Source organism: Sciurus vulgaris (genome assembly GCF_902686455.1).
Source record: "Sciurus vulgaris genome assembly, chromosome: 11".
Lineage (NCBI taxonomy): Eukaryota > Metazoa > Chordata > Mammalia > Rodentia > Sciuridae > Sciurus > Sciurus vulgaris.
Window position 1 is genome coordinate 59,021,709 of NC_136472.1, and position 27,940 is coordinate 59,049,648.

At 44.2% G+C, this 27,940-nt stretch overlaps 1 protein-coding gene across 9 annotated transcripts in view; it reads right to left on the reverse strand.

The window, feature by feature from the left end:
• The window catches only part of BMAL1 (basic helix-loop-helix ARNT like 1), a 102,021-nt gene extending 74,397 nt beyond the window's left edge, over positions 1 to 27,624 (reverse strand). For all 9 annotated transcript variants that reach the window (XM_079102700.1, XM_079102705.1, XM_079102704.1 and 6 more), the window contains exon 1: positions 27,468 to 27,624. The gene's annotated coding sequence lies outside the window, so the exon portion shown is untranslated. The remainder of the gene's footprint in view (positions 1 to 27,467) is intronic.
• Between the last annotated feature and the right edge of the window lie 316 nt (positions 27,625 to 27,940).

The window sequence follows — 27,940 nt, forward strand, 5'->3', positions numbered from 1 at the left end:
ACTCCCATTGAATTCTGATAACACGTGTGGTAAAGCACATGGCACAATTTCTTGTTTAGGAATGGGGTTCTGTAGATTTTAGACTTTTCAAGACAAGAGGCCTGTTAAATTCACTCCATCCCTTATCGCCACTTTCCAGAATACCACAGGCATTTAGATGGTCCTCAATAAATATCTGTTAAAAAAAAAAAAATGAATGGAAGCCAGGAGCAGTGTGCAAGCCTGTAATCCCTACTACTTGAGAGGCTGAGACAGGAGGACTGCAAGTTCAAAGTCAGCCTCAGCAACTTAGCGAGGCCCTAAGAAACTCAGTGAGATCCTGTCCCTAATAAAATATAAAAACGGGCTGGGGATATGGTTTGGTGGTTAAGTACCCCTGGGTTCAATCCCTAGTACCAAAAAAAAAAAAAAAAGAGTGGAAAAACAATCTACTCAATTCATTATTAACACATGCCTGGGTACCTAAGCTTCTGTTAGGCCTCAATTTTCACTACAGATATGCACGCATGCCTCAATTCTATTACTTTGAATAGGCAACAGTTTACCAGGAAGGATTAAAAAGATCAATCCAAACACACACCTTTGTAATGACACTCCCCTGGGCGGAAACCTTCAGAGGCTCCCAAATCAAGGTTCAGCCCAACTCCACAGCCAGAATACCAGGCCTGCAACAACTAGCCTGGCCTGACTTTGCAGCCTCAGCTGGCATGGGTTCCCCAGGGGACCCTACCACCAGAGAGGCAGGACTGATAGCCAGTCTGCAAACACACAGTCCTCTCTCAGTATTCCCTCTACTTGGATGTCTTCTTTCACTTTCCTCCACAGTATCTCCCTGTCCGAATGCCATTCATTCAGACATCATATCCGAAACCAAGTTCATATTGGGGGGAGGAGAAAAAAGTGCATTTTCCCTTGCCATTTTTTTAATTGTGGCAAAATACATGTAACATAAAATTTATAATCATAACCATTTTAAGGTTACAGTTTGGAGATATTAAGTACAATTCATATTCTTATACCACCACTACCACCATCTTCCTCCAGAACTCTTCCTCTACAAAATGGAAACTCTGTATCCATTAAACAATAACTGCCTTCCCCACCAAGTCCCTGACACTCAATAAATTTTAGTAAAATGAATGAATGAATGAATACATGAATGAATCTGACTGAATCCTCTCCACAGAAATACTATCTTCTTCTGCAGAATTCCAATGGCATAATCTTCACATTTCACATCTTTCTCAGATTTATTTTGATCAATCCTAAATGATATTTTTTTTCACAGTTATATTCTCCTTCAGGGCAGGAACTATGACTTTGTAATATTAAGCTTACATCCAAAAGCATGCATTTGGCCTGCCCTCCATGTTGCTGGATCCATGGGTCATGCCTTAACCCTCACCTTGCAGGTTTTGACACCAGTTTTGTTCCCTCTTGCTTGGCCACTCTCTTCACTCAGTTTCAAGGATAGCTTTCTCTCTTGGTTTTGCACCCACCTCCCTGGTTGTTCCTTCTTTTCTCACCTCCTGTTTTGGTCGCATCCCTTCACTGACACTCCCTTGGTGATCTCACCTAGGTTCATGAATTCAAATATCACTGTCCTGCTGATGATCATGCTCACTCAGATTTTTCCCCAAGCCTGGCCCTCTCTGAACTCCTGACTGTACACCCGGCAGCCAGTGCCAAAGTCAGAAGTCAACAAAACAGAAAACTACGTGACCACATTGTGTACCTCAAACTTAACACATCTGACTCAGATCCCTGACCTCCTTCCAGACTTGTTCCTCAGAGCATCTAGCCCATTTCAGTTTGAAATACCTTTCATCCCCCAGGTCAAAGGTTGTGAATTGTTTCTGTCTCTTCTCTTTCTCACTCCATATCCAGTCATTACCCAAACTGGTTTTTACCTTCAAAATATAAACATTTCTCACCACTCCACCATTACCATCCTAGATTTTTGCAATAGCCTCCTAACTTGGGTCCCAGCTTCTACCCTTGGTGAAGTTCCTATCTCTACCCACAGTCTATTTTTAGTGGGAGGAAATCTGTTACAACCTGAGTCATATCATGTCATTCTTTGCTTAAATTTCTTAAAAGCCTAAAGTAGAGCTATAACCCTGGGGATGCTGTGGGACAGCAGGGCCTCTAGGGCAGTATTCTCCTCCCATCCATCTACGTCTCCATTGGCAATCTTGACAGTGTCTCCTTTTTCTGATTTCTCAGAGAATGCAAACTTTTTAAAGGGAAGAACATGCAAGTAGTCAGCCTCCCTTTCCAGTTAGGGTAGCACAGCAAGTCACATATCTCAAGAAGCAAGAAGGTATGTGGAGTCTGCTGCCACTAGTTTTCAATGATAAGGCTAGCCTTCCAGAGAATATTTATTTACCCTTTTGGTGGTGGCAAGAACTGTCCTTAAACACTTCTTCCAGCCTCTGACTTGTCACCAAGACAGGTTTTCCAAATTGTCTCTAGAACATTTTCCTCTCCTTGCCCCCTCACTGATGCTGTGGTTGGGGGTGGAGTGCAAATAGAAATACTCGGAACTAATTAGCTTAGGTCTCAGCAGCTTTCCCTGTTGTTAGCCCTCCTAACCAGCCTGCCTAACTCCAGTCACTTATTTCCAACCATAACTCCATATAGCATCTGGACTGATTTTTAAAAAACCCAACTTTGATCAAGTTCCCTACTTAAAAGGCTACAAAGAGTTCCTGCATTGATATAGGATAAATTCTTCAAAAACTATGTACAGTAAACCAAGGTAAAGTCTTGTCAATCTTCCCCAAATATGTATCCTCTGCCTTCTTCCTAAAAAGATTGCTTTCCCCAACAAAGACGGGCCTGTAATCTAGCCCACATTACAATACTTCCCTCCCTGGCAGCAGTCGCTAACCCAAAGGATAGACACATCATACAGGCAGGGCCAATCACAGCCTTCCTCTGAACTAACAGCTAGATGCAGAGAAAGGAGCTCCCCCTTCACTGGGGTTCCAACTGAGCCTGTAAGGCAGCCATGTCTGTCTGGTACCAATACACAAAGAACAAAGGGCAAAGAGGTTGCTGGACAACTAGCAGTGTCAATTCCCATTCCCGAAGTCCAGCTTCTTATGTGAACTCCTACAGCACCCTTTCCAGTGATGGAACCAATAACTACCCACTTATGCCTTGGCTAGAAGGCAGGAATTTTTTGCCTTTTTTTTTTCTTTGCTGTATACCCTAAGTCTATAACAGGTTCCCAGTGTATTGTAGATAATCATTTGTTGTTGAATGAATGAAGCAAGCACATGACCTCCAAGGTCAGACAGATCTGGTTGAGACCTGGCTTTGGGATTTACTAGCTGTGTGACCTTGGGGTACTGTCTCTCCATTCCTTTAGAACTCATTTTCTTTATCTGTAAAACTGGGTAAGTAATAGTAGTTATCTCATAGGGATTGGGAATAATTAAGGTCATGAACATAAATCCCTTCACACAGTGCCTGGTAACAGCCCAGACTCCCTAAATGCTGATGGCTATTGTTATCAACTCAAGGCCAGAGGACCAGACCGGGTTTCAGGCCCTGGCAGGGTCATCCCTAGAGTGACATTTCAAAGAAAGGAGTTGAATGGATATTTATGTGCACAAACTATTTCCAGAAGAAAACTGGCCAACACTTAGGTGGTGAGATTCAAGAGCTGCCTCAAAGTTCTCTGTAAATTGCCAATGATCAGAGAAACTCAATGAGGAGTGCTAGCAGGGGTGAGGAGAAGTGTGTGCACAGTCTGCAGAGAAGCACGGCTGCACAGAGAGCACCACCCAAATGACGAGAGACACTTTGTGCCTTTTAAGAAACAATTTTCACAGTGAAGCTGGAGAAGAGAGAGAGGTTCTTACATCATGAGGACAAGGTAATAAGGCTATAAAAATGGAACTCAAATAAACCACACACAGAGCCCACATGGGCCCAATTTTCCAGGAAAAATAGCGATTGCCACAGCACTCAGATGGGGGAAGTCACACTTGTGTCTCAGCACAGAAAACAGCTTTCAAAAGTCATTAGGCGGCAGAAAAGCCACCAGGTCTGCCAAATTAGCAGTGCCAGCTCTCACCTGTCCCCTCTGTCACACGTGCCTCTTTCCACAGATCAGGACAATGATGCCCAATGGCTGTGCTCCTCCCCAAGTGAATAGCACCCATGTCAGGAGAGGCTCCTGCCCCTCTCTCCTTGGCCCAAACCTGGGCTCACCTGCCGCAACTCTGCAGCCTGGGCCTTGCTGACAGACCCCTTCAGGACTCTTCCTGCAGCCCCTCACGGCTCTTACGAACCTCCCCATCCGAACACTCCAATCCCTCCCGTGACCATTTCTGTCTGCTCTTTCAGCTCTACACCCTGAATGCTGACATTCTAAGCCTAAAAGTGGTGTCTGTCCACTTTTTTGGTCTAGTGCCCATTCTTCCTCACATCAGAGGCAGGACAGTTTCATGGTTAGCAGCACAGATTCTAGAACCATACAAACAGGGTCTAACCTTGGGTGGAGCAATGTAATCTTGACTGTTCATTAACTGCTACAAGTCTTTGCTTCTGTTTATAAAATGGAAATAATGATAGTCCTCCACTTGGGTCACTGTGCAATTTAAATGAGTTAATACATATAAAGCTTTTAGAACTATACCTGATACCCATTGTACCCTGATGACCGTTAGTCACATGTCCAATGTTTCCACCATATCCCAACGGCCCCATGTCCTTCCATTTCCATATTCTCTACGCAGACCCTTCACCTTGCAGGGAATGCCCAGCCTCCATTTCAGTCTGTCCTTCAGGTGTCAATAAAACCAACTACTCCCATAAAACTCATCTCAATCCCCCTGGTCCCCTTGAGATGGAATTCCTCCCTTTCCTAACAAGATGGGCCTGATGTCTGCCAGGGTCCCTTTCTTAATCTCCCCTCAGTAATCATCAGTTTTAAACTTGTTTTGCCCTTCCCACTCCCAGGTCACGAGCACCTCAGAAACAAGGGGGCATTGTGTTCTTTCTTCCCAAATCTTTATGCCCTGCAACCTTATGTGGCATAAAGACTCGGCAAACATTTGCTGGATTAAACTGAAATGCAAAGCCTAGAGCCACTGGATAAATAACCAGAAACTAAAACAATAAAAACAACAACAGCAGCAGCAAAGGAGCAAGTCAGAGGAGACTTCCCAACATCCCAGAGCCTGCCCAGATCTCAGACTCAAAACAGTACTGGAGGCCGAGTCAGTGATGTCCATTTGTCAGTTTTGCTACAATCATTTCCTAATGGTTCCTTCAGCAAGTCTGCAAGGCTACCTCCACTGCTAATGGCACCTGACAAGCCCATTCTCACTGAAGAAGATATGGTTTCTCCTCAAAAATGCTATTAATTATTCATTGTTTTCAGGCATTTCTTAAAGCATCCTTAAGAAGGGATCACTGGTTTTTAAAATTTCATTATTGTTTTAATCAAAGCATCAGATGCAGGGATACAGAATTCCTCAATTTTCACAAATAGATTGCTCCTTCAGAGGATTTATTGACTTGCTTCCCCACTTAACAAATACATTACGAATTTCTCATATATATGCAGCCTTTCTCTTATACCTAATTTCACCTTACTGTTATCCTGCTTCTTCATTCATGAAAAATACAACAAAGATGATTTCCAGCATTTGAAATAAATTTAGTGTATCTTCACAACATTCCTCTTGCAAAATCTGATTCTCTATTGAATCTTGGGTTATTGCCATTAGCTAGATAAATGCCAACTTAATAAAATGATTCCATAATACACAAAGATGGTCTAATGTAGCATTAGCTGGAAGAGCAAAAATTAAAAACCATGTAAATGCTCCATAACAAGTTCATGGCTTATTGAAGACAGTCCTTGACTGGATACTACATAGCCATCTCAAATGAGCATGGGGGAAACTAGGGGCCATGTGGAAAATGGCTGAGGGTAGACAGGGTGAAGAGGATGGAAACGGCAGGATCCATGCACTCAGGGCTGCTTCACCTGGGGCGGGTTAGGCCCAGGTCAGATGCAAAGAACCTCAGGGGAAAGCTAGGAGGACCTCTCAGCAAACAGGACCAGAGCCACAGGAAATGAGAATATGGGCCAAAGCCAGGGGCCCCACTTCAGAGGATAGGATGGGAGATGGAAAGGTTCCACAAAGTCAAGGTCATTTCTAGAATTCCAACCCAAAGCAGGCAAGAAGAAAGGCAAGGTAACTCTCTCAGGGTTTGCAGAATGAATCTCTCTCTCTGGATAAGAGAACAATTCTCAAGCCCTCCAGACATGCATTGTCAAGCCTTGTCCTTGGCCACCTGCCTCCTGCAGGACAGTCAGTTCTCTCCCAAGTTTCAGGCTAACCCTGACCCGGGCAGAAGGGATGTGACTTGCTTACTGCTCACTTGTCAGATAAAGAGAGTGAAACCCCAAGAGGCTAAGTTTCTTAGCCAAGACCTCTAACTATGCAGTACCCTTTACCGTGCTGGTTCAGCTGAAACTCTGCTACCCCTTAGAATGTCAAGGCCGATCTGAATGCAGGCCCTCTGCATGCCATTTGTAGGACCCAAAAGAGAGCTCCACTCCAGAACTCCTTCCCATGTCCCCCTGCTCCTCTTGGTGCCTAACCCCACCCCTTCAAAACTTCTAGTATGGAATCCTCCTGTCAAATACAAGAGGCCAAAGCTATTACCCTAGCATTTCAGGTCCTCCTTCTAAGGCCCCCAAATTCCTACCTTCCCAAGGCTCTCAGCTCTTCCTCAGATTGGGCAGGAACCTCTTTCCTACTGCTACCACCCTGAGCAGCATGTTCTCCACCTCCAAATCCCTTTCAGAACAGTTCGAGCCTTTTTTCCTCTCCCCAGTCTCCCCCAAGTATGCTGGTCTTATTCACCCCATCTCCTTTGAATGACCCCATCTACTCAAAGGCCAAGTAACCAAGGCCAGTCTCTCCCATGTGGAACAATTAGGCCACCCAGACAATGTCATTCAAGGTACTCTTCTCTCCAAATTTGCTCTAAACATACCATCAGAGATGGTGTCCCTTAAGTTGTTGTCATTAAAAAGTGTTTGAAGGGTTTATCAAGCTCCTTGTAAGGAGATACAACCATTAGGAGTGAAGCTGGAGAAAAGCTCCTGACAGATTAGAGAGCTCATTCCACCTGCCACAGCTGCCAGTAACAAATGCTTCTGAAGCTCCTACTGTGTGCTGATAGGTAGATGCAGGTGCCTAAGATACCAATCTAAATAGGTCAGACTTTGTCCAGAAGGAGTTTAGATTCAAAAAGGAAGAAGTGTGAGACAAGTCCCACTAATGCTGCATAAGAATGACAAGCTGAGAGAGGAGCAGAGAGAGAAGAGGAACCAAGAAAGAGGTGGTGATGATTTAATTTGACCTGAGAAGGGGCTGGGAAGGGCTCAGAGAAAGCTACATTTGAACCTATCCCTGAAGGATAATTAACAACAATAAAAATACAGGCCAGCCAACATTTACTGGGTGCTTCCTGTGTGCTATTAGGCACTGCACCCAACACGCTACCCGCTTTAGCACAAACTCATTCACTTATTCCCTGAGCCCCTACTGAAGACACTGCTCTAGACACTGGTGATGGAGCAGTGAATACTGTAAGATACTAGTGGCTGCCCTCACAGTGTTAATACTGTATTGGCAAAAAACAGACAATGAACCAAATAAATAAGTAAAATATATAATACATTAGATGTTGACAACTTCTAAGAGGAAAAATAAAGCAAGACAGAGTGGAAGAGAGAGAATGAATATTCAGGGGGCAGTGGGCTATGTGGTATAATTTTTAAAAGGGTGACATTTGAGAAAAGACATGAAAAAGGTAGGCAAACAAGCCATACCAGCATCCTGAGGAATAACATTCCAGGTAGAGGAGCAGCCAGCATGTAGAGCCTGAACAGGAAGCACACCTAGCAGGTTTGAAGAACACAAGGATTCCAATGCGGCTGAGTGAAGCAAGAGAAAGGCAGGCTAGAACAGAAGGTACAGTCACATAAGTTGTGGACTGCATAAGTTGGGGGTGGGCACCACTCATCTGCACCACATTGAACTGTGCAGAACCCAGACTGATGAACCGGTACTGTGGCCTTGTGGGGCAGGGGTTGGAGAAGTGGTCAAAGAAGTACTGGGAAACTTTGAAGGTCATGCTAAGATTTGGCCTTCCCTCTGAGTGAGACAGGAAGCTACTGTTGAGAGGGCTCTGAGCACAGGCCTGACCTGATCTGACCCCCTCATCACAGGATTGCTGTGCAGAGTACTCAGTAGCTGGACAAGGTTGGAAGGAGACTGCTTGGGAGGTTACTGCAATAACTACACTCAACTACATGTCACGTTCCCCTCACAACTTCAAGAGGTAGGCTCAATATTTGCTCTTTCACAGAAGACTAGACTGAGGTTCAAGAGAGATCTAGTAACCTGCTCAAGGTCACTGGACAAGTCAGTGGCAGAGCTATTGGACTGGGAAGCAGAGAGAAGAGCACTCTTGGAGTGGGGGGATGAAGAGTATCTGCCCTGGAGCAGGAGCTTGCTAGGGTCTGGCACACTTGGGGAAGGGCAGGATCATGGATCAGGGGGCTGGGTCTTGGGGACAAACAACAAAGGCAGCCAGTGAAGGCTTGTTGGTGCCTTGCCCTCTCTCACACCAACAGCCACCAGCAGTGTCCAAGATGGCACTGCTCCCTGAACCAGAACAACTGCTTCCTAACCAAGCCCCAGCTCACTCTCGTCCTCCCCATGTTAGTCCACAGGCAGTCCATGGACACATCTCAGGCATTTTCTTGTGCTCCATGCTCCAGTGCCTTCCCATTATACCAGGCACAGAGTAGACCACAACTGATGTTGAGCCAAAGGATGACCCCTCAACCCTCCTGCCATCTCCAGGTTTGTCTTGTCACAAAACACCGGAAAGGACCATTTCTGCCATTCCTCCTTCAGAGAGGGAGTTGCTCCATGCTGAGGGGTATGAGGTAGGGAGACTTGCCAGCCAGGCAGGGCTGGGTCAGACCAAGGCCATGTGTTAACCAGTCATAATGTATGCAAAGATTTTTGTTAAATAAAAGCTTAAAAATAAAATGAAGTTGCTTACTCAGAGCAAACTGAATGTACTTTGCCCTTCATGTGTGGCCACATAAAAGGAGGTCTGCAGATGTGTCTGAGTTATAAAGACTATGACAGGCATGTTCCAAATGGGAGCAATGACACCCTGAGGCCAAATAGCACCTGCATCCCCAAAACTCCTGACAACATTTTCATAGGAATCAAGATGGGGGTGAGAGCTGTTTAAGGCCACAGAACCACAAGCAGAGACAAGAAGCGAAAGGCGCCCTCACTAAGGATGACTGTGAATGGGAGGGGCAGACTCAACAACCATGTGGCTGAATACAGTGAACCCCAAAGCCCTTCTATGAATTGGGGGAAACCATGAGACTAAGGCTGAAACAAAATCCAAGCCAGCAAACATTTTGGGAAAAAAGAGTACATTCCCCAAAGCCACAACCTCACCCCAGGGCTTAAATTCAGGCCTTCTGCATACCACCCTTTCTTCATCTCATGGATGCAGATATGCTTTTAAAGGAAGGTACAACAACCAAAGAATGAGAGTAGTACCAAGCTCCATGCAAGGAAATTGGATTTGGGAACAAAGAGTCTTCCTGGGCCCTGGAGGAGCATTAAATGATCACTGCGTGAATGACTTATTTTCTGGTGCAAAGTCACAGTTCGTGGGTAGGAGAGGAGTGAGGAAGCTCTGAAAACCAAGTGATTCCTCAGACCCTCTTCAGGAGATGAATAACTAGAAATTTTTCCATAAGTGCATCAAACAGGTACAAGACAAGTTCCAAAGGTTCTGCTCTTTGCAAAGGAAATGGGGAGGAAAAGGGCCAGAAAAGTACCATTGTTCATATTTGCAGGAGGAAGCCTCCTGCAAAACTGCACAGAGCTGAAGGTCATGAGGGCCTCCAAAGATGGGGAAGGTAAAGTGCTGGACAAATAGCCAAGCCTCAACACCTGACAGGAAAGTCAAAAGAAGACAGTGAGGATGCTCAGTGAAATCACTTGGATTTGCCAGTCACCAGATTTTCTGTATTGTCGAAAGCCCAGGAGACAGAGATTCAGAAGGGTCTGGGTTGCTGATCAGAGCTTCAGAAAGGGCAGTGAAGGCCAAATATTCTCCATATGTGCAAAGGCAAACATCTGAACCACCAGGAAAGGGACTGTGGGTGGCTGGGTAATGGGGAAACAAGGAGGAGTCAATTAAAGATAGTTTCCTGAAGGGTTAAAAAGGAAGGGAAATCTCAAGAAAACAGAAGGGGGATCAGTAGAGGAAGGAACCCAGGAAGGGAGGAGAGGAGGAAAAGGGGTGGTACTGGGAAATGAAATTGGCCAAATTACACTGTTATATTGTGTGTATGTATGAATATGTAATAATGAATTCCACTATTATGTAAAACCATATTGCACCAATAAAAATTTTTTTTTCACTCAGCATGCATGCCTGTAATTCCAGAGATTTGGGAGGCTGAGGCAGGAAGATCATAATTTTTAGGCTAGCCTTGGCATTTTAGGGAGATCCTATCTCAAAATTTCAAAAATATACAAGTTTTTAAAGGGGTTAGGGATGTAGCTCAGTGATAGGGCACTCCAGATTCAATCCCCAGTACAAAAAAAAAAAAAAAAAAATCATTAAGAGTTGCAAATAAAAGGAGAAAATCAGAGATTGTCATAATGCAGAATATATTCAATCAATCATTCAATTTGGGAAACTACACTTGATTTGAGAATATGTCTTTCAAGTTTTAAGTTTTAATTTGTCTTGTTTGAAATGAAGGTGATTGCATATGATTATTGTCTTTAAAGGCCCTACTTGGCACAATAAAAAAAGTTATATGAATTTTTAAAAAATAGTTGAAAATAATAGGAGAGAAAATATAACTGTGCCTTCAGACAAAACTGCAGCATGCACAAATCTGAACTTGTGTGTGTAAACTGGCTCATGACTCTTCAGAAAAGATGACCACTCACCTGGTGCAGTCCAGGGATGAACAACTAGAGTGACCAAGAGAGTCAGCCCCTGGCTCATGCCCTCAGTTTTTGATGCTCCCCCTGAAGACCATGGTCTGGTCCAGGTTGTCTGCATAGAAGAAGGTCATCCTCCCTAGAGGTTTCCTCAATCTCATTCCTCCCAATCAACAAGTCCAGAGGACACAGAAAGAGCCAAGCTTTGGAATCAGAGACCTGGGTTCCTATCCCAACTCTGACCTTCTACTCCACTCTAAGCAGGCATCTGTCACCTCCTCTGGCCATTCTTACAACCTGTAATTATCTTCATTGATTATCCTTGTTACCTGCTTCTCTCTCCCCAACTAAAATAAAAGCTGCAATCAGCCAAGACTAGGTCTGCCTGCTCATCACTGTCCCCAGAGCCAATATCTAGAGCAGTGGCTGCCATACTGAAGGACCTCAACAGATGAATGAACAGCTGGGAACTGTCTGACTTCAAATACCAAGAAGTTATCTTCAAGAGCCACACCAGAGCTGCCCAGCCAGGTGCGGGTCAAGTGCTGAACGGACAGCCCAGTGCCCTCCTCAAAGTTCTGCCAGCCCAGTGGCAGTCCTAACCCCTCCTCTTCATGCCAGACTATGAACACTGTTCTCAGGCCACTCACCTGAGCAATGACAAAGAGGGAGGGAAGCTGTACAGGGAGAAGGAAGGACACCAGTGAGTTCTCTTCAGTCTATAATGATGCTGGAGGGAAGAAGCTACAGCCAAATAAACAAAGTCATGAATGTGAACGAGAACATTAGAAATGAAAGGGGCCTGTGAGAAGCAGCTGCAGGGGCATCCAATGCTAGGATAATGGGGTCCGGGTGCCTGTGATACAGGATAAAGGAGAGTCACCCAGTGGGCAGGAACCCTGCAGAATTCATTTCTTTGAGTAACTGTAATAAAGGCTAGCCAGGTTACGGGAGGAGCATTAACTTGAATACCTTTCCTAAAACCTGAGAAGCCCCCAGCTTGTTAGCTGCTGTGTAGAAGGAAAGCTTCCTCATCACAGGCTCCTTAATGCCTTAGATAGGAAAGAGTCGCCATAGTTCTGAGACCACTTAAGAGTGTAGAGCCCAGGCCAGGTCACCAAAAGCAAAAATTCTTAATTTGGCTTCAGAGTACTAATTTGTTAAGACTAATTTTTTTACTGCCCTTTTATGATTATAAGTGATACATGCTCAATGTTGACCACGGAGTAAAGGATGAGAACCACTGTTAATTTTTGTTGCACTTTCCTTCTATGAATGAGATTTTAAAAAGCTGAGACAATATCATGAATATAATTTCAGTAGCTGCTTCTTTTCCAAAAGTCCATCCAAAAATATTCCATAGAGTTCCAGGAAAGAAGTTCATTCTTAGTGAATAAATTAAACAACAAAATGGATAATAGAAGCCCTTCATGAAGTTTAAAAAACAACAACAAAGCTAATTATTCAACTTAACCCCCATTTCCACACCAAAAGAAAAAAAAGTACTATTATTAGGACAAAAATTCCCCATTAGATTATTATGCACATTTTTATATTCTTTTTGCCTATTATCTCCTTTTTAATAAATATGTATTGCTTTGAACAAATGACACATTTTTTCAGATCAACAGAATTTTTAAACTGCATCTTAGTATTTTGAAGCAAGAAATCAAATTTCAATGACTCCCCATTTGTTTACAATAAAAAAATTAATTAAAAAAATTTCAATGACTTTGGAAAGATTTCATCTTCCAATCTGCAGGTGGACCAAATCATGTGAAAATGATTAGTTTCCATTCATGGACTGTAGCTCCCATTTTCATTGTATCCTGTCACCTACAGAGTGGAGTGAGTAATGGCCTTGCCAAGGATATATGTGTCCTGTGCCACCCAGGCAGGAATTGCCCTGCTGACAGCCCTTGCCTTTGGTGGGCACCTGGTTTTACACATGGGCCCAAGGGTTTGGCTGGAAGTTAGCACAAGAACCTTTCTGCCTAGAAGAGAAGACTGTCTAGGCAAGACTTAGCACATGCATTTTTTCCCACTCCTTGTAATATTTCTCATTGTTGTTCAATAATATGCCCATGCCAGGCACCAGGCTGTGTGCTGGGACTACAAGTGTGAGTAAACCAGATGCTATGCACATTTCCATGGACATGTAGGTTGCAGAGCTTCCCTATTCACTACCAGCTTTACACTAAACCTTGGGGGTGGAGGTGGCCATCATGGTTATTTCCCTTTTCTAGATGATAAAACCAACGTTCATGGAGTAATTTTGTCCCAGATTATGAGGTGAGAGGGCTGGCCTCAAACGTAGGTCTCTGACATCTCATCCAGTGATCTTTCTAAAGTACCACTCATGGGGCTGGGGTATAGCTCAGTTGGTAGAGTGCTTGCCTCGCAAGCAGAGGCCCTAGGTTCAATCCCCAGCACTGCAAATAATGATGATAATAATAATAATAATAACAACAACAATAATAAAAAATAAAGTACCATTCACCTTGGTGACTCTTCTTTCTTTCGGATTGTTCAGATTTGCTTCTGGGTTTGACTTGGTGGGCAGTTTCTGAGTGATGAGCTACCCTGACCTCTACATGGCTGCACTCACTTGGCTTCAGTGTGATTGCCTAGATTCTGACCCTTCACTAAGGCATCTTCCCAGTTCTGTAGCACCAGCTTCCAACTCTACTCACCTCCTGCTGTTGCTACCACAATGATAGACTGCTAGCCTTCCGCAGTGCTGTTTTCCTTTTCCACCCTTAGAAACAAAGACTTTGCTGGCCTCATGGCATCCCAACTAAAGATATTTCCCAGCCTCCTTTGCAGTTATGCAGCCACATGACAACATTCTGGCCCCTGGCAAAAGAACAGGATGTTGAAGACACCATACCTGGACTCTCTCTTCTCTGGATTGGCAAAGGAGAGAGAAATAAACTTTCACCTGGTTTCAGCCACTATGGGTCTCCCTAACAGAGGAACTTGCCCAAGAAGCTTGAATGAGACTATTTTCTTCTAGTGAAGCTCTTTGTCCCTCATTAAAATATTTTAAAGGGATGTTCACATGTATGTAAGTAAGCATTCCATTCAATTTTATTTTGTGGGAAACTTTTAAAAAATGAAATCACCAGAACCTCAAAGATGATCTATGCTTGGGTCAGAGGAAAAACTGAGAGGAACCAGGAAAGCAAATCAGTCTCCTACAGAAACAGAAGGGAAACAGCTTGAGGTGACAACGACAACCAGTCTTCTCTTTCAGCAGCTCACTCCACTTCTAGAAAAGGCACTGAAAGTTGAACCATGCAAGGCAAGGTAGCATCTCCATGGAAACTGTCATAAGAGGAGCTTGTGCTCCTGAGCAAAAACTCAATGGTCTCCCATCCAAGTACTAACCAGGCCCAACACTGCTTAGCTTCCAAGATCAGGTGCATTCAGGGTAGTATAGCCAGATTGTGGAACCAACCTAGATGCCCTTCAGTTGATGAATGGATAAAGAAACTGTGGCATATATATACAATGGAATATTACTCCGCCATGAAGTATGATAAAATTATGGCATTTGCAGGCAAATGGATGAAATTGGAGAATATCATGCTAAGTGAGATAAGCCAATCTCAAAAAACTAAAGGATGAATGATCTCGCTGATAAGCGGATGAGGACATATAATGGGGGGTAGGAGGGGTTAGAGTTAGGGTTAGGGTTAGGTTTAGGTTTAGGGATAAGGAGGATGGTAAGAATGGAGGAAGGAAGGACTGTATAGAGGGAAAAGAGGGATGGGAGGGGTGGGGGGGAAGGGAAAAAATAACAAAATGAATCAAACAAAATTGCCCTATGTAAATTTATGATTTTTAATTAAAAAAAAGAAGAAAAAAACCTCAATGGTCAACTTTTAAAAAGAAGTTATATAAACTCCATGTTTTATCATCTATTAAATCCTTGGAACTTTTATAGATAGAAAGGTAGCTGTTCCAAGTAATATATCACAAAAGATGTATGTATATTCTGTACCATAGAGAGAGGTGCAAATCAATTAAACACAACAAAACAGTCACATGTCTTTTATTTACTCTGATTCAGTAACAGTGTACAGCACAAAGTAGTTCACATTAATAATTCCTGCTGATTTCTAAATATGGCGAATCAGAACACTTAATAACATCTTCAGTAGAAAAGCAAAGAGAAATCTTGAGTAGAGAGTGGAAGTTATAGTCAGAAAAGCAATACTGAAGTTCTGGCTCTGCCACCAACCAGCTGTCAATAAACTCTCAAGGCTATTTCTCAATCCAGAGAGATGTGGTGAAGACTAAATACAACATCATATATAAAAAGACTGTATATCACACAGGAATGTAAAATGGCATTGTTTGGAAAAGCTTTTATAGGAAGATTCTGATGAGCATCACTCTGAAATCCTAGACTGACTACAAGCTATCCGCCACTCTTTGAAAAACAGACCAAGAGCAATCTCTTTTACTGACTTTAAAATTCCTCCACATACATTAGCTGGCAGGAGTTGAGTCTTTCTGCTGCATTCATCACTGGCATCCATTTGCTTACCAGCCTCAGAGCAGCCGGCAGGATGTCAGTCATGGGCTGTGAAGAAAAGAGAGCTGCAGTGAGCCGAGGCCACTGCGTGGCAACACGGCTATCAACCGACAATGTGTGCCAAAGACCCACTGCACTGTCAGAAACCTCAAAATGGAGCCAGGATTTTCCTGCACTTTGGGGTGCAGGAAAGAGAAGAGGAAAATGGTAGCTGTTAAGAGTACAGACTCTGGGGCCAGGCTGTCTTGGGTTTGAATCACAGCCTTTCCACATAGCAGGCATCATCTGTGGCACCTCCAACTCTCAGTCTCCCTAACTAGAAAATGGGACCTATGCCACCCACCCCATAGAGCTGCTGTGAGGAGTAAATGAGGAAAGGCATATTTTTGACATATGGTCAACAAATATTAGGTACCACTATTAACAATTGTAAATACATACGTATTGCTGACAAAAATTAAGATTTGGCAGATCTCCAGTAATGGCTTTGCTACAGGCTTTATAACCAGTTATTACCTGGACAGCATGCTGGTTCATCCATTAATTCCCCAGGCTAATCAAGGTTCTTCTGGATTTCTGCCTAATGCCTCAGGATAGAGGAAACATCCAAGAATGCCTGACTGGCCAGCTGGCTAGATTCTGACACTTGTTTTTCTGGTTCATAGCTGCCCATCACTATCCTGAGAGGTATTCCCAGAGAAGAACAAATACACATGGATATCTGGGCCTAACTTTTACATCCACAGCTAGGCCTGTGGCTCTCCATCTCTGGGGGGAAAATACGTAACTGTCTCTAAAACATGGCCCTATCCAATAAAGTGGAGCCTGTCAGCACCCATGTGGCGGACAGCGCCACATCCCTCAACCATGCCCTGGAGGTAGGGGAATTTCCTTCTGACCCTCCCAGACAATACACCTTCACTATCAAAACTGCAGAACGGCTCCCTGAAGCCAAAAGCAACATTACCACTTCAAGCCCTGCATTCTTTCCTTATTTCACTCAAGCATCAGACCCACATGGTAAGGGGCTGGACAAGAACTGTTATGTCTGTTCCACAGAGAAGGAATCAGGCTCAGTTTGAAACACTAGTGATTTGGCTTAAGGTATATGGTGATTAGGTAGCAGAAGCAGCCTAGAGTGCAGGTTATTGGACTCCTAACCTGGTGTTTCTTTCCAGAAAATGTGGGTATTTGTTTTAAACATCTGTCTTCCATAATGGTGCTTTGCTTCTGAGGAATTAATTAACTTAGGCATCTCAGTCACAGTACAGTGCAGATTCACACACTTAAAAGCCACTCACACAGGCAGATGTTCACCACACTCCAGAATCTAAAGGGAGACTGATAACAGCCTTGCCGATTAGCATAATTGTCAGTTAATTCTGAGTTCTGGTTTTCTGTCCCTCTTTGCCTGGATTCACCTCCTAACCTCCTGTTTGACCTCTGCTGCAGTTGTCACTCTGTGCTCCAATGTAACTAGAACATTAATACTGGATTCATGCTTTAGGGAGAATTATTTTATGCCATTAAAAAAAAAATAAAAGTCCAGTGGTTCTCCACTGCCACTAGTCTCTACCTCCCGAGGTAAACTTTGACTTGTCACTTAACTTCACTGTTGCCTCATTTATAAAATGGTGTTGCAGGCTAAACAGAACCCTGTCCACTTCTGGCTTCTGATTCTAAAACACCCCTCAAGCCCAAATTCTATACCTGGAAGTTTCTGGGAGACAGCTCGTGGCTTGTTTTCAAGTTATGTGACCTTAAGATTGCCCTGTGCCTCAATTTCCCCATCTCTAAAATGCTGATAACAATAATATCTATTTCATGAAGGTTTTGTTAATATTTGTGAAATGCTAAGAACATTACAAGGACTCTATAGAAACTGGCAATTATAACCATCTGAAATGCAGAATTTGTGTTTCAGCCTTGAATGATCTTCCAAAATTTAAATTCCCACTGCTATTCAAGAACCTTCCATTTCAAGGAAATACTAGTCATCCCTACCCCTGTGCTTTTAATTTTGCTGTGTTCCCACCTCTCTAATCCCAAAAGGACCTGTCCTCACCTTGTCTGTGAATCTAAATCCTAGATAAAATTATAAGTCTAAATTAAACCTGACAACTTTAATAAAGTCACTTCCCTTCTACGACACTCACAGAGATGTCTATAGTCTCTAAATTCCTGCAGCATTTATAGTCTAGAGCATGTCATTAGCATTACATGTGGCCTGGGATTATCTTTAAGAGGGGAAGTCTCAGGTTCCTTGGTCATAACAACCATTTCTGCTCTTCCTCTGGGCTTAGCATGGTGCCTTCCATGTTTCCCTTTAGATATTTGTTGAATAAATAAACAAACCTATCGTACTATGCCCACATGAATATGCAATGTGTTTCCTTCTAGTTGATGTGGCTCAGCTACTGATTTGCTGCACTTTGGAGCCAATTAAAGATAAAATAAATATGAACATGAACAGGGTAGGGACAACCATGGCCAGTTATTAACTCCTCCTCATCAGTAAAAGGCACTGATATCTGACCAACATGGATAATTAAACACACACACACACACACACACACACACACACACACACACACACACAAATGACAAATGTCCAAAGGAAATGCAGAATTTGGGTTCTGGCCTGGAGAAAAATACTACACAACCCCAAGCTCATGAGCCTATTCTGTTAGAGAGTGAAGGGAATTTGAGATTTTCCCAAAACCACATTCACTCACTGAATGAATAAGCAAGTATCTATCGAGTGACTATTCTGTACACTGTCTTAGTTGCTGGGGATATAGCAGGAACAAAATAGATAACATTCCTGCTCATATGTCAGCATCTAAAGAAGAAAGCTAGGTACAATTACCCTCTCTCCAATGTGAAGTCCACGAAGCAACAACTTCTTGGCCCAACCCCTTGCTGTTTTCAAGTAAGAGGGAACAAAAAAAAGGAACATACCACTCCAAACTGACCAAATGCACAGTCCTAAAAATGCTCTGTCACTCCCAAGGAGGCACCCCTCACTCTAGAATCCTCTGGGGACATCCACACCACAGCACTGTGCACCTCAATCATTTCAACAGGCCAGTTAAGCTCTGCCACTAGCGTCATTTAAATATCAAACCTCTCAAATGGCAAAGTGACCCATGAGGCCAAAACAAAACTCAGAGGTGGAAAGGAGGGGTAGTAGTTGGTTAAAGGATCAGTGGTTTCTACCACTGCAAAACCTTAGGCTCCTTTCTCCTTTGAAACAGAAATCTCTTCTAAAGCCTTGGGGAAAAAATTTCTTTTCTTCCAGCAGGATACTGAAAATAGCTTTGCATTTAACATTTAAAATTGTTTTTGATCCCACACTCTTTCAGCTCTGTTCTCTCCTTGCAAATTCATTCCATTTCCCTAAGGGCACTTGTAAGTGTATTTCGTAAGCAAACAAACCATAGTCACCATTTTTATCCCCAAGAGTTAAAAGAAAAAAACAATTTACATAATTATATGGAAGATAAGTTGGCCAAGAACACAGGAATCTTATCTGGACCAAAAGTTCTAGGACAAATTTCTTTAAACTCATCAAGAAAGATAGCAGATCAAAATCAAGGTTCATACTGAAAGCTGAACTGCTGAGCATTATTCACAGGAGCTTCTTGAATTTCTCATTATTTGCATGCCATATACTTCTTCAAGAATAAAATGGAGGTGGGCATTTGAGGGCAGGTTTGAACAATGAAGTATACATATGTCTTCCTGTTATGGTGAGAAAACACAGGATTTCATAGCTGAGAAAGACCTGAAAAAAATCAATGTTCTGTAAGGATGGCTTATTCAAAAGTTACTCAGCAAGTTGGTGACTGGGCCTCTCCTGCTGCCCGGTCCAGCTGTTCCTCACTCTGTGCTCTGTTCTCTCATTTAAGACATGAGATCAAATCTTAAAGGCACAAAGGTAAAAATTCCTTTTATAAAACTTTCTGACAGACCAGAAAAAACAGTGGAAGTGACAAATGTAAATGGTTAAAACTAATATTAAATAACTATAATGCAGTATAGATGAGGGGGCCTAGCAAAAGAAGGCTAAATCGATGCTAATAATGCTTTAGTACTAAATAGTATGATTTTAGCCATAGTCGCCACTAAATGGCTTTTGTGGGCTCATCTGGAAACTAAACCACTATTTAGTTCATGGTTTTTTATATAGAATAATTTATACCAAGTTCCCATCAACTGCCTTACAAATAAACTTTAAGAGCAAACCTGTTCTTAAGACGGTAGTGCACGTAAAACAGAATTCTGAGGTCTGAAGCTCTGTATACAACATAATTAAAACAGTAATAACTGGTGACATATGCTACGAGTACACTTATGAGGAAACCCTTCAGACCCTTAATTTGTTTATATGTAACAAAGTATACCAACAATGCATTATGTTTTATTGAAGGCCTTTTGAGCCGGGTACAGTTATACTGCTAGTTATAATATCACCAAAGGCAAGTGCTCTAATTCAACATGCAAGTATTTGTAGGGCCTTTCTAACACTGGGTTTGGAGTTATGAGGAGGAAGGAGGAGGGAGAAAACATCTTCACAAAAGGAACTCCCAATCCAGTTACACTGGCCTTACTTTCCTCAGCAACACCAAACTACTTCCAACCTCGGGGCTTTGGTACTTGATATCACCTCTTCCTGTAATACTTTCTCAGATTTTTCCGAAGCTGAGCTAGGTGTCACCTCCTCAGGGAGGCCTTCTCTGACGATACAGCTAAACAACCTTCTTGCCACCATTAATTATTACCATTGTTTTGCTCTATTTGATTTATTTCCCAGTACCTGTCACCACCAGTGGCTAACATATTCCATTGTTTGTTGTCTGCTTCTTTTACTGGCCTCTGTTTTGTTCATCCCTGTACCCACAGTGCCCAGAGCAGTGCTGGGCACATGGTATGGATCCAACGAGTTTCACCCAGTGAGAAAATGTGTAGAGCTGGAGAGTGGGAAGTGAGGACAAGGTAATTCATCATGAAACAATTAAAAAAATGAGAACTGGCCATCCTAATTAGGCATGATATGGCAATTTGCTAATTATGAAGTATCATTCCCTCTGAATACATAGCTGGCAATCAATAGTAATGAGAGCTAGTATGTAACAGGAGCAAATGTCCTCAGAGGAGGTTTCACAAAGAAGCGAGATTCAAGGCAGCAAGAGTCAAGGATGAGAGATCTTTCTGGTAACAGGAACAACTGAGTGAAGAATACAGTAGAAGAGAGTATGAACTAACTGGGTGGCCAAAGGAGGACCCAGGGCAGACAAGCAGGACCAAACTTCAGACTGGACTGGGTCTCAAGATAGAGGTTGGGGTGGGAGCAGGCTGGCAGGGAAGACTTGGGTTGGCCTTGGGAAGCTTAGAAGACTGGACACAGGGTGTTCTTAGAAGACACAGCTGACCACATCCTGTGGGGGAAAATTGAAAGAAGTAGCGAGTAGACCAGAAAACTAGTTAGAGGTTGGCCATGGTAATCTAAGTATGAGGGGACAAAAGGAGATTCTTCACTCAAACTTGAGAGAGAGAAAGGGGGAGGGAGGGAGAAATGAGCAAGATATCAAGGCCGTTCCCTTCCCACAAAGGCAAAAGTCCATCTCACTGCAGCACCCTCTAGCAAGTTCAGCACAACTCCCAAGCATCCTAGTCTCAGTGTACCCAAGAAAGACAACTGGGTTCAAATCAGTAGCTCTAAAGGAAGAGCATGTCTTTCCATACTTTCTGATTGAAGATTAATTATATTCAGTATAGCCTGTGATTATTATCCTTTTATTCTTTGAAAAACAAATGATATCTAACTTTGCTGTGCGGTATATATTTGAACATTATATAACACATTTTTATGTAACAGGTACTTGACATAAAACAATGTTTCCCTTACTATTTAAATGTATTCAGGGAACAACTGGCATTTAAAAGATACAATAATGTGTACACACCAAAACGGCAGATACACCAAGGGTAAGGTCTTTGAGGCAAGGAGCTAGGGAGAGGAGGATGAAGATGAGAGACTTCTGAAAAGGCCTCCTTTGCATGAGGAGCTCTGTGGATGGCTCCAGAGGGGCAGTGTGTTAGGTCTGCAGGTTCATCTCACACAAAGCAGCCTAGGGAGGAGGTGGCTGAGCAACATGGTGCCTGAATCAGAGCAATGCCTCAGAAAAGCAAGAGACCGACGAGTTCAACAGGACAAGAGAAGATGCCCAGAAGCCCTTATAACTGCTATCAGAGTAACAGCTGAATGTGTGTCCCTCACATCTCCTGGTGAAGGCCTTCAGTCCTGCTATAAGAGAGGTAAACACACACTTACCAACAATAACCATGATCTGCAATCACCAAAGGCCTAGTGGGCTCTTGTAGTGCTGGGTACCTGCCACACAGGATCTAACATAGTGGTCCCTCCCAGAAGGCATCTGCTAGAGTTGTATGGAATGGCTCTAGAGTTCACTGGATACAAATCTTGCTCCAAACCTACCAACAGAGTGACCGTGTACAATTTTTAAAATTTTCTCACTTGTAAAATAAGGATAATTAGTGGTGCCAATTTCATGGGGTAGTTCCAAAGACCAAAAGAGTTAATAAGTCTAAGGTAACCAACACATTTGCCAGCACATACAAAGCACTTATTAAATGTTAGCTTCTATTACCATAATTATTATTATTCCTATTTTACAAACGAGGTAAATCAGACTCAAAGAAGCTAAATGATTTGCCAAGTTGCACATTTCAAACAGTAGTTGAAGGAATAAATACATGTAAATATTTTACCTCATATATGTGCAAAAATTGATGGATACAGTATTAACCAGAATATTAAATTAGGCAGACCATCCATCCCCTTATTTAACCAGGCTGGACAAACATGAGTTTATACTATTGAAAAGGACAGCATGTACTCAAGTAAAAATTATTTTCCATTATATACCAGCACTCAACGTTCCCCTGAAGCAAAGATGACTAAAGCTTATCCAATCTCATCTGCCCTTGAAACTAAGTCCCCACCTCAAACTCTCATTCCATGAGACCTAATCACTCACAGCCACAGCCACTCATGCCCCTGCTGCATCTCTCATATCATATCCCAGCTCTCTATGGTGTTTGCATCCCTCCTCCCTCTGCTCATCCCTGAATGCCCATCCTATTTCATCTCTTCCTTGAGATCTTTAACTGGGATAGGCACTGGATATGCATGTTTTGAAGGTTCCCTTTACCTGTCATTTTGAGAAAACCAGGAACTCCTCCCAAAGGGGTCAATGTAGGGGAGTAGGAGAAAGATTCCCAGAGACAATTTAACATGATGTACAGCAGAATCTAAGGGAATTAGAGATGGGTCAAGGGCTGGGGACACTGCTGCTGGATGTGAAGAGAAAACAGTGCCTGCAGGACCAAGCACCTGAGCTTAGACTTGAAAGCAGAGGAAGATTTGGACATGTGAAGATTGCGGGGTGTGAGGAAGACCTGGGCCAGTGGCTGATGCAGGGGATGAAAAGACCTCCAGCTTCTCTGGACAATTCTAGACATACAGCAAAGTCTGGCAGATAGGTGAACTGGACATGGAGAACCCTACACACCCATCAAAGAGCCCCACAGCAATGATGAGCAGGAATACTGAGATCCAACAACCACTGAGCATTTGCTGTGTCATGAATAGCTTGACATATATTTTTCCAATATTTTATTCATTCAATCTATACCACAACTCTTGCAGGTAGGGACTGATCCCAGTTTTATAGAGGAGGACACCAAGACATAGAGAATAAAAGCAACATGACCATGATCATAAAACAAGTAAAGAAGAGTTGGAGTATGAAATCTGGCTACAGACTCTGTGTTCTAAATCACCCATCCAAATTGCCTCAAAGGACAGCTTGCAGGGTGGATGGATATAGGCTCTGGGGTGTTATGAGGATTCTCTGGGACAGCACTTGCAAGCAGTTCACAAACCTGTAACTTCAAGGCAATAACGGTTAGCTACAAGCCAATAATGTCTATAATGGACCAGCTATCATCTAAAGCCAGAGGGACAGGGCAGGACTAGAGAGGAGCCCTCGGCAGAGAGGGACAGTATGAATAGCAGAGGCAGACAGATGCCTACCTTCAGTGGGTGCCGGAAGAGATTCAAGAAAGCAGCATGACCCAAGGTAGAATAAGGAGGGACTTCAGAAGGGAGAAAGACAGGTGAAATAAAAGCTGCAAAGGGGTCAAGAATAAGGATTTAGGAGTGAGACCAGGCCCCTGGAATTCAAGATTTAAAGTTTTCGGAGGAATTTTTTTTTTCACCTCTAGGGATTGAACAGGGGCGGGGCTGGGGGGTGTGTGTGCTCTACTGTAGAACTACATCTTAGCCCTTGCAATCCTCCTGCCTCAGCCTTTGAGCAACTGGGATTACAGATGTGCACCACTGTATCTGGCTTGGAAGAAACTTTGGGAAGAAATTAAAGAAGGGTGATAGAGAAGCCATAGGGCAGGAGATGTCAGAGTGGAGGGGTGAACACTGCTCTGTGAAAGACTGGTGGAAAGGGAGGCACAGAGACACAGACTCAGGGGACCAAGTACAGATACATGTAAATTGTTTGGTGGACAAGAGCATCATAGCAGGTATGCTTCTTCCCCTTCTGTATGTCCTGTCCTAAGTCAAGACAAAGGTTTCTCTTGGTGGGGAGGCTGAGGACAAATAACCCAAAGGATTCCAGTGCCATGACCCTGGTGGAGATGGGAAAGAATGGTAGCAGGCACCAAAGAAAGGCTTCCTGTATGCTAGACATTTTATAGGCCCCCTCTCTTGATTCTTATAGACTCCAAGAAATAGACACTGTCATTACACCACAGAGGAGGAGGCTAAGGTCAGAGAAATCAAGCACTGTCCAAGGCCACCCTGCTTGAACCCAAGTCCCGGGTCCTAGGCTGTTGTCCATTGTGAGTGCTTAGTCAGAGGAAACAGAGGAGGTATCCACTTGCTTTCTTTCTACTGAGAAGAAAGAAGGGGACAACAGGGAAAGGATATTTTGAACAGGAAAAAAGACGATGAGGCGCTTAAGTCAGAATAGGTCCTCTTTTGTGAGACAAAGGAGAAAAGACAGGATGGATATTTGGGGTAAATCAGTCTTATGATAAAGTAATAATGAAGAGAAATAAGAGTGTGAAGAAGGATGACATGCTTATATCCCTGAGCTCCTAACTAAACCTCAAGGACTACAAAGGACTTTATTTCCCTGCAAGTGCCTACTGTAGTTGGCATGGTACAAACTAAAATCATTGCCTGTTATTGTGACATTGTAAGGGGCAAAAACTTTCTTTAATGTTGACCTTCTGCTACACAGTGAGAGTTAATGGAATTACAAGTAGAAGAAAGCTCATAGATGAAGGAAACCTCTACACTAGAGAGATTAAATATTATAGTTTTTTATATATTCTTAATGTAGTTTTGTTAATGTAGTCAAGTCTTTCTGCAGTATTTGTCCATCCTTTTAATATATACATTCTATCGTGACTATTGGTATAAAAGGATAAATCTGACAACATGTCCCCTGCCTTTTCCTGACCTGTGGCATTGCAAACCTCTCCTGCAAATAGCAAGCTTGTGAGTAGTCATCATTTTATAAATCATTTGAAATGGTTCCTTTAAAACACCATCTGTTGATTTGCTTAACTTTCCTATGAATACAGGACTTCAGCTCAAATGTTCTGGAGTTCCAGGAAGTAAATATCAACCTGAATTCAAATGTATTAAATATTTAAAGAGTTACAGGACTTAAGAGCCGAAGGAACCTTTGACATCACCTAGTTCAGCTGTCTTACTTTCCATCTGAGGCAAAAGAAACCAGAAAGATTTAGTAACTTGTCCCAAGAGGCACAGCCAAAAGAGCCAGGTTAGTGCTCTTCCACCACATCTGCTCTTTTCTCTCCGTTTTTAAATTGTAGTGTTAGAATAAGATACAAATTTAAGGACCATTTTAACACTATCACTATTCTCTGACTACATCTACAATCAGAATCAAAATACCTCTACAAATTCATTTTCAAATCCTGCCCAGGAAATCTCCAATTTCCATTCTAAATATGTGCAACAAACTATTTTTAAAATGTATTAATAAAGTACTCTCAGCATTAATGCTAAACCTAGAAGATTAAATTTTGTGTTTTTAAAAATATTTTGGAATTTCATTGATATGGAAATAAAATTTAACAGTACTGATTTTTTTAAGTCGTGCAAGCACGGAGAGCACAAGATTATTCAAAACTGCTCAGGAGCAGCAATGATTATTTTAAGCTCATGATTCAACGGGTACATTAATTAAAAACTCCACCAACCCAAATTGACAGATCTTGATATCAATGGGACCTGAAGAATTAAAATAATAGTTGTTATATAAAAATAGATTAAAGGGGAAGCAGCAGATGTCAGAAGGACAAATGACAAGCAAGAGTTGGGGAAATGATATGTATCTAATAGATAGTTTTTATGGATTAAACAACAATAACAAAATCAAACGAAGATCTTGGAAATACGGGTATTGTTAAAAAAAAATGTTCTTCATAAATATCGAATCTGATTTCTGGAAGCTGAGTGAGAAAACTTGGCTAATAATTCCTTGCCGAGGAGCAGCATGTAAGGACTGAAGAGATCCGAGACCGCAAGCACCAACGTGCCAAAACAAGGAGAGGTGACCATAAAGGGACTGAGGCGGGGAGAGGAATGGGAATAAGGAAACGAGTGCCGGGAGGGTCAGCGGGTCTCCCACCGGTCAGCACGAATTTGACAACAGATGCCAGCGTCCAATGCAGCCCTTCCTTCCCTGAGTCCATCATCTGGTACCTGCGCTCTCCCCGCTCTCGCGACCCCTCGGGGTGGCTGACACGCGCCCCACAAGGTCGACGTTAATTTCTACCCTTCACTTCTTCCTCGGGGCAAACCCGAGCTCTCTTGACAGTCAACGCACGGCAATCGCTAGCGGAAATCTTTTCCTTCCCCGACATCTGTCAAACCCCTAAGCTGAAGTCAGACTGGCGGCGCCCTCCGTGGGGCTCCAGAGCTCCAGAGCCGGAAGCGGGCCCGCACCTGAGCGCCGGGCGACATCCCCACGCCGTCGGGCAGCCCTTGCAGACCCACCGGGGATCTTCCCGGGACGCCTAGGATCTGGTCCGAGCTCGCCAGGCGAAAGTTCGCAGGTTGGGGTCGGCTCCATGCCGGGTCGGGGATTCCCGGGTGCAGCACTAGCCCCAGCTACAGGGCCGAAGGGGCGGGCAGGGTCGGACTCCCCAATCCGACGGAGACGCCCTCCCCGCCCCCACCCAGCCTCGCGGGCTCCCGAAAGGGAAGTGAAGAAGGAGAGGAAGAGCAGACACAGCATCGTTCCCCCAATGCCCTTGGGGGACAGCCGCTCCCATCGGGGGGTCCCTGCTGCTCTCGACTGTACACATAGGACTCGCCCTCGCCGGATTATTACTCCCAAAGGACAGAGCTATCCCTTTAAGAGGCAGCTGGCTGCTTCCTCCTCCCGCCAGGTAGCGATGTCCGCGAAGGAAAGGTGGGTACTCCCGTGGACACTTTCCCGGTGCCTTTTAGGGCGCCCGCGGCACCTCTGCCGGCCCTGGCCGGCAGTGCCGGCCCCCGCGAGGAAGATGGGGGCGGCCGGGCGCGGCGCCTTTAAGGGGCGCAGCCTCCTCGCGGCTTGGGTGGGGGCAGGGAGCGAGTACGGGCCCTTTAAGGCCGGCAGCGGGCACGTCGGGCAGGGTTCCCCGGCGGCCGGGCTGCGCCCCGGGCGGCTGCGGGGGCGCCGCGCCTGCCAGGGTGCTAACGGCCCCCGACGGGGTGCCCGGGCCGCGCCGCTAGCCTCAGGCGGCCCGACACTCACCGTGGCTCGCCGGGAGCGCCCGCGCCCGCGCCCGCACTCGGATCCCGCGGCGGCGGCGGCGGTGAGTCCGGCGCGGGTAAACAGGCACCTCCGTCCCTGACCTACTTTCTGCCTTCCCTAAATGTCGCACCACTAACCTACTTTCCGACCAATCCGCTCCCCGCCGGCCCAGGCCCGGCCCCCCGCCCACCAATCGCTTTGCCCAACCCCCCTTCCCCGCCCACCAATGGAGGAGCCGCGGAGCCCGGATACCTGCCTCTTCCCGCCAGCCAATCCGAATGCGCGAAGGGAGCTGGTCTCGGAGGCCGCTTCTGGCCAATCCGTGAGCGGCTCTGCGCCCCACTGGCCAGTTGCGTGGCAGCTATAGAGACCGCTGACCAATGGTAAGGCGGCAGGGGGACGCTTTACCTGCTACTTTCTCACCACCAATCATTTGGCGCACAAGAGCGCACGCCCCGAAGAGGGGACCAATC